General features: G+C 64.2%; 1 protein-coding gene across 9 annotated transcripts in view; it reads left to right on the top strand.

The window, feature by feature from the left end:
* The first annotated feature begins 268 nt into the window (after window positions 1-268).
* The window catches only part of CLIP2 (CAP-Gly domain containing linker protein 2), a 73,338-nt gene continuing 67,606 nt past the window's right edge, over window positions 269-6,000 (top strand). For 4 of the 9 annotated variants that reach the window (XM_064593097.1, XM_064593098.1, XM_064593101.1 and 1 more), the window contains exon 1: window positions 557-865. The gene's annotated coding sequence lies outside the window, so the exon portion shown is untranslated. Of the gene's footprint in view, window positions 405-552; window positions 866-6,000 lie in introns of those variants that run through there. The other 5 variants (XM_064593100.1, XM_064593099.1, XM_064593094.1 and 2 more) reach the window with 4 other exon arrangements.

The raw sequence follows: 6,000 nt of genomic DNA, 5'->3' as shown, positions 1-6,000 counted from the left end.
CGATATTCATCTGGATCTTGGGTACCACTTTTTCCAAAGATGTGTTGGGAACGTGACCACCAAGACACCCCCGTGCCATTTTCCCCCACCCGCTTTGGCCTCAGGACAGTTCAGTAAGACCTGGAGTTCTCAGCTCGGCTACACCATCTCCTCCTCATCCCTTCCTGTCCGGTCCAAACGTCACCTCCTCTGTGGAGCCTTCCCGGAAACTCCAGGAGTCCCCCCCCCCCCCCCCCCCGCCCCAAGCATCCCGAGCTTCCACCTCTCCCGGGGGTCTGGGACACCCTCGTGCGCGGAGCAAGGCTGAAGGAGGCTCTTTCGGCGCCAGTAGGTGACCTGCGCGGAGGCGGGCGTGGGCGCACCCCGGACGCCCCACGACCGACGGCTGCGAGGCTGGGGAGGAGGTGAGGCCGCGTTTTCCGCCCGCCCGCCCACTTGCGGCGCGGCGCGGCTGCCCGAGAAACGCGAGGCCACGTGAGCGCGCGCCTGACCCCCGCCGCGCCAGGCCCCGCCCTCTCGCGCCCGCCCCAGCGCCGGCCCCTTTTGTTCCCTCCCGGAGCCGGGCCGCTCGCTCCGCTCCCGCTCAGCTCGGCTCGGCTCGGCTCGGCCGCGGGGCGCGCAGGCGGCGGCTGGGGCTGCTCGGTCCGCGCCTCCCGCCTTCCCGCCGCCGCCGCCGCCGCCCGGACGCGAGGCTCGGGCCCGGAGAGCGAGCGCGGAGCCCCGGCGCCGGGAGGGGCTGCGGCCGGTGGGCAGCGGCGCGCGGGGAGGGGCCGCAGCATCCTCTCCCCCCGCGGCGCCCGGGTCGGGAGCGGAGGAGGCCGGGCTCCGAGCCGCCCGCCGCGCAGCGCGCCGCCGAGGGGCGCAGGTAGGAGCCACCGGAGGGCCCCCGCGGGAGGGGGCTCGCCGGGCAACAAAGGAGCGGGGGATGCGGGAGGCGGCGGCGGCCCGGCCTGGGCTGCAGCGGGGCGGCCGCCCGCAGGCATTGTCGGGGCGTGGGGGAGGCCGGAGGGTCGGGGGCCGGTGGGTGGGCGTGAGCGGGAGCTGCGCCCGCTGCACCCCAACTTCCCCGTCGCCCGCAGGCGAGGAGGGGACGCTGCCGGCGTTGGGGGGCTTCCCGGGCTGCGGGTCCCCTCGGTGAAGGCATCGCCTGCACCCTCGCCCTCCGCATCCGCAGACCGGGGTTCGGCACATCTGCTGGGGGGGGGGGGCCGCCCGTCCCGGCTCTCAAGGGCAGCGCGGGGCGGCCGGACGCGCCGCAGGGCTCTCTGGGCTCCCCGGCGGTGGGGGGCGGGGAGGGGGGCGCAGCCTGGTGGGCGCGGCCACACAGCCCCCTGCTCCAGACCCGGGCTCTGGGAGAACATGGGGCCTCCGCCCCGCCGGCTGCCGTCGCCCGGCCGATTGCTTTTGCAAAACTTGGTTGAAGTGCATGGTGGAGGGGGTGAGGGGGAGACTGGGGCAGGGCGGCTTCCCGCAGGGGTGCCCCCCCAGGCTGGCGCTGGTAGCTGGTGAGGCAGCAGATTTTCTGCCCTCCCCATAGGGAGGGGCCTTCGCCGCCGAGATGCTTCGCCGGGCCTCCAGGGCGCGCCCGTTTGGGCCCTTCAGGCGGGGCCTGGGCGGGGCGGGTGCCCACTGAGCACTGCCACGCAGGCCCCAGCCCCCCCCCCCCCCCCCGGGAAGGATGGACAGACGGGGCATCTTGGGGAGAGTCACACACCCAGCAGCGCATCCCCAACCTTGGATACCCCGCCGCTTCCATGTGGGTGAGAAGTAGGAGTCCAATGGTGGTGGGGGGGGGGATGTATGCGTGTAAGATGCCCAAGGAGGTTAGTGGGGGTAGCACTGACCTAGGGCTGCAGGCAGAGGAGGAGGAGAGTGCAGGGACCGCCACGTGGGGCAAGACACCCCACCAGTTGTAATGTAAACAATGAGCCCTTCATTCATCCAGCTGCTGTCACCTGGTCCAGCACTGCCAGGGGCGGGCAGGTCCACAGATCGGGGCGCCTCGCAGCTCCGAAGGAGCACAGCCCAGCAGCTCTTGATGGCTCGCTTGATAAGTGCTTTGGGAGCTGGGAAAACAGAGGAGGGACCCCTGGAAGATGGGGAGGAGCGGGAAGCTTGATAGAACCCCGTGCATCAGTTTGCTTCCAGGATGCCAAAGGGGGCTTCGGGCGGGCGAAGTCGCATGGGCAAGTGCTTGGAGTCCAGAAAGGAGGCCTGGTGGCTGTTGGGTAGGAGGAGCAGCATAGGAGTTAGGTGACTGGGGTATGGACTTTAAGGCGGGGGAACTTCTGTTGAGGGAAGGGATTGTTCTGTCCCTTGTACTTTTGCAGATGGGCGCCCCCCCCCGGCACCCTCTTCCATGAGCCATGAGCCCAGGCTGCATTGGCGTCTGCAGTGCCTGGCCCAGGAGAGATGTTGGGGTACGGGCTCCGGGTCTGGTGGAGGCGGGAGAGAGATGGAGCAGAACTTCAAAGGCAGAGGACCTGGCAGAGGGAGGCTGGGCGGGGGGGGGGGGGGGGGGGGGGGGGGGGGGGCTCAGCACACACGAGTGTGCACCAGCGAGCTTCTAGGTGCGCCCCGCAGGCTGCGAAGGTGGTGTCTGGAATTCTGCCCCCGAGCTTGGAATCCCAAGTAGGGGATCCACCCACAGAGGCACCAGTCCCTTTCCAGTATCTGCTGTTTGCTGTGGCGGTTTGGATGCTGGCCCCTGACAGCCGGGATTCCAGCTCTGTTACTTACTAGCTGTGTGACCTCAGACGAGTCACTGCACCTCTCTGCCTTAGTTTCCCTATCTATTAAAAATGAGGGTGCTTATGGTGTCTGCCTTCTAGGGTCGCTGCGGGAGTTGAATGGATGGATGTGTGTGAAGTGTGTGCACGGTGACAGGGAGAGTGCCTGGTATTGGTTTTGCTGGTGCCCTGGGTCCAGCCTCCGTCCACACCCATGTGGCTCATCCCCCCCTCCCCCCCGCCAAAGCTGTCTGTCCACCGTGGGGCAGTCCTGCCTGTTATCCCACCGCTCACTGTGGTCTCCTCCCTGGGCTGCTCCCCCTGCTCTGGTCTGTGATGTGGGAGACACTTGCCTCCCCGGCCCTCCCACCCTGAAGATTGACCCTGGTCCTCTTAATGCCATCTCTCGCACCTCTACTTCCATGCCCCTGGGGGGGGTGGCATTCCTGACCCCACTGGGCCCCTGCTGTCCTCGTCTGAGCCACTGGAACAAAATAGCACAGACTGGGTGGCTTACGGCCAACAGAAATTGATTTCTCACAGTTCTAGAGGCTGGAAGTCCAAGATCAGGGCACCAGCTCGGAAGGGGGAGGCTGTCTTCCGGGTTGCAGACTTCCTATAGTCCCGCGTGGCAGAAGGGACTTGGGAGCTGTTCGGGGTCCCTTTTATGAGGGCACTAATCCCATTCAGGAGGGCTCCTCCCTCGTGATCCTATCACCTCCCAAAGCTCCCCCTGCCCAGTACCTTCGCACTGGGGATTAGGTTTCAACCTATGAATCTGGGGCGGGCGGGACACGAACATTTAGACCATAGCACCTGCCCAGTGGGTCTTGGGGAGAACGGCAGCTTTTGTGTGGGTTTTTTTAAAAAAAACAACAACACATACCCAAGCCCTTGCTCTGTGCCAGGAGCTGTTTCGAGCTCTCTAAATGCATGTATTCATTTGTGGCTATCGTCACAACGCCTACATTTGACAGATGAGGGAATCAGGGCCTAGTGAGGTTTCCCTGTTTGCCTTTCGTGCATCCCTGAAGCACCTACCGTGTGTGCCGGGGAGACAGGCTACCACGTGCATTACCACCAGGGTTTGGTTGGGGCCATGTCTTCCTCTGACACCACCCCGTTTGCCCAAAGCCAAAGTGCGCACGCTGTCTGGCTCCCCGGGGCCCAGCCAGGCTGTGCCTCGCCTTCCCAGCTCGGCTCTCCCCACCCACCCATGCTGGCCTCACCCCGATGAGCCTGAGCTTCCATAAACTGTGAGTGGTGGGGCTGGCGGGGCTCGGTGAGCAGGAAGGCGGGGAGGGCCCTGACCCGTGTCTTCGGGATTCTTTGCTTGCAGGGCACAGGAAAGCTCCTCCAATTAGGTTAAACGAGAGGGGGGTTAGGAGAGAAAGGGAGCTGGTACGGTTGCAGGCAGCGGGCTCCCCCAGGCCCCGGGGCGCTGGCAGGCAGCCCCTCCTCCGGCCTGCAGCTTTCTGGGCTTTCTGGACCGTGGTTTCATTTTTCTCCGCCTCTCCCGCTGCATCTGTCCCTGCTCCTCTCCCTGTCGGCTGGCTCTGTCTGGGCTGTCGGCGTGGCTGCCCTGAGTGCTGGCTTTAGCTTGAGGCCACAGGACCTCCTGTGGACTCCCCCCTCGGTCTCGGGGTGCCAGACTGACCGACTGGCCCAGCTTGGGTGAAGGGGCCCACCCTGTCGCTCAGCTGGTGGGGGGCGGGCCACGTGGGCTTTGGGGGGGATCCCGCCACGGGGTTGCCTACTGTAATGATGCTCGGTGTGTGCAGGGGGAGGGCTGGTGAGCAGGGCATTGCTGCCCTTGGATACTCAGGGTCTGATGGGAGAGGCAGACCCAGAGCCAGTTAACTGTGATTTCTTGGGAGTAGCTGGTGTACACCAATCTGGCCTGTCCGGCCTGGGGGGGAAGGGAGGGGAGGGGGTGGCAGAGAGTGTGAACCACAGCACCCCCCCCCACCTCCCCCAGCCCCTGCTCAGAAGCCAGTGAGGCTCCTCCCTTCAGGACCTGGAGACTGGAGGTCCGGTTGCCAGCCTGGGACCTGGGCCACCCCACTGCCCACCCTGTCCCCCCGCCCCGACTCCCTTGCAGGGCTGCCCGCAGCGGGGGGGGATGTACAGAAAGAGTAATGCAAAACTCATGTGTTCAGAAGAAATGATTCAAAATGATAATGAAACGTTTCCCTTCCGAATAGAAAGCAGAGCGTGTCAGGTGATTTTTATTAACAAGGCCTACATTCGGGGCTTCGTCCACTTAGCCCTTCTGTCTTCCCTGGGTAGCTCTCGTTGGTGCATCCCTGCAATCTGTCTTTGGCTCTGTCTGCCCAGGAAAACACCTGCTCTGTGTTCACGTCCTTCTTGGCCCTCGTGGCCTCTTGGCTGTGAGAGGGTGGAATTTCAGGCTCACATGGGGTCCCTGTTTTTCTGGCTGGGGGCTCAGCCTACAGCCCACCATTCTTCCAGGTGCACCATGAAGCTGGACAGGGCCACGAGGGAAGGAGGGTGTCTCTGGAGGTTTGGTGTCAATGGAGGTCTTGCTGCCTCATATCCTGATTCTGCTCAGGCTGTTCCCTTTCTGCTGTAGGCTGTTCCTTGCATGAATTCATTGGTTCATTGACACAGCTCACACTTCAGCTTCTTTCAGACCAGGGGCTGAGCTGGGGCACAAGGAGCTCAGGGCAGAGGAGGGAAGACCTTCACGAGGGTCTTGCTTGCTCTTTGTCTGACTCCCGAAAGGACTGGAGGTGATTTGCAAAGGTAAACGCGGTATAACGAGATGAAAAAGGCGCGCAGAGGTTGAGCAAGAAGAAAATAAAAAATCCAATGAAGCTGGAGGGAGCCTGCTGTACCTTCTCCTGGGGGTAATTTGACTCCGAGCTTTCTAGCAGCCAGATCCGAGGAAGGAGCAGGGGTTTGGAGTGGCCGTACTGTCGCCTCGCCTTGTGTGAGCCCTGCTGTGTGTACCGCTAAAGCCTAAGGGAGGGCCAGCATGGTCCTGGGTGCGGCCTCTGGTCCAGAAAGCAGAGAGGAGCAGCACCTGCCTCCTGATGCTTCGGAGCTCCTCTGGGAGGGTCCCTGCCCCCAGTTGGAGTTCATGCGCACAGCCAGCCCCCTCCCCTGGGGTCTGACTCGTCCCAGGCATGGGTGAGAGCTGGTGAACCAGGAGCCACACCGGTCTCTGTCCGAGAATCCCCGTCTTGCGAGGAGGCATGGGGGCCAGGACACGGGGCGTGCAGGTGCTCCCGGTTGGCCCCAGGAGTTG

The sequence above is a fragment of the Mirounga angustirostris genome, unplaced genomic scaffold, assembly GCF_029215605.1.
Source record: "Mirounga angustirostris isolate CCGP_5_RB_7025 unplaced genomic scaffold, mMirAng1.0.hap1 SCAF_5, whole genome shotgun sequence".
Lineage (NCBI taxonomy): Eukaryota > Metazoa > Chordata > Mammalia > Carnivora > Phocidae > Mirounga > Mirounga angustirostris.
This window is presented reverse-complemented; position numbering and strand designations above follow the sequence as displayed.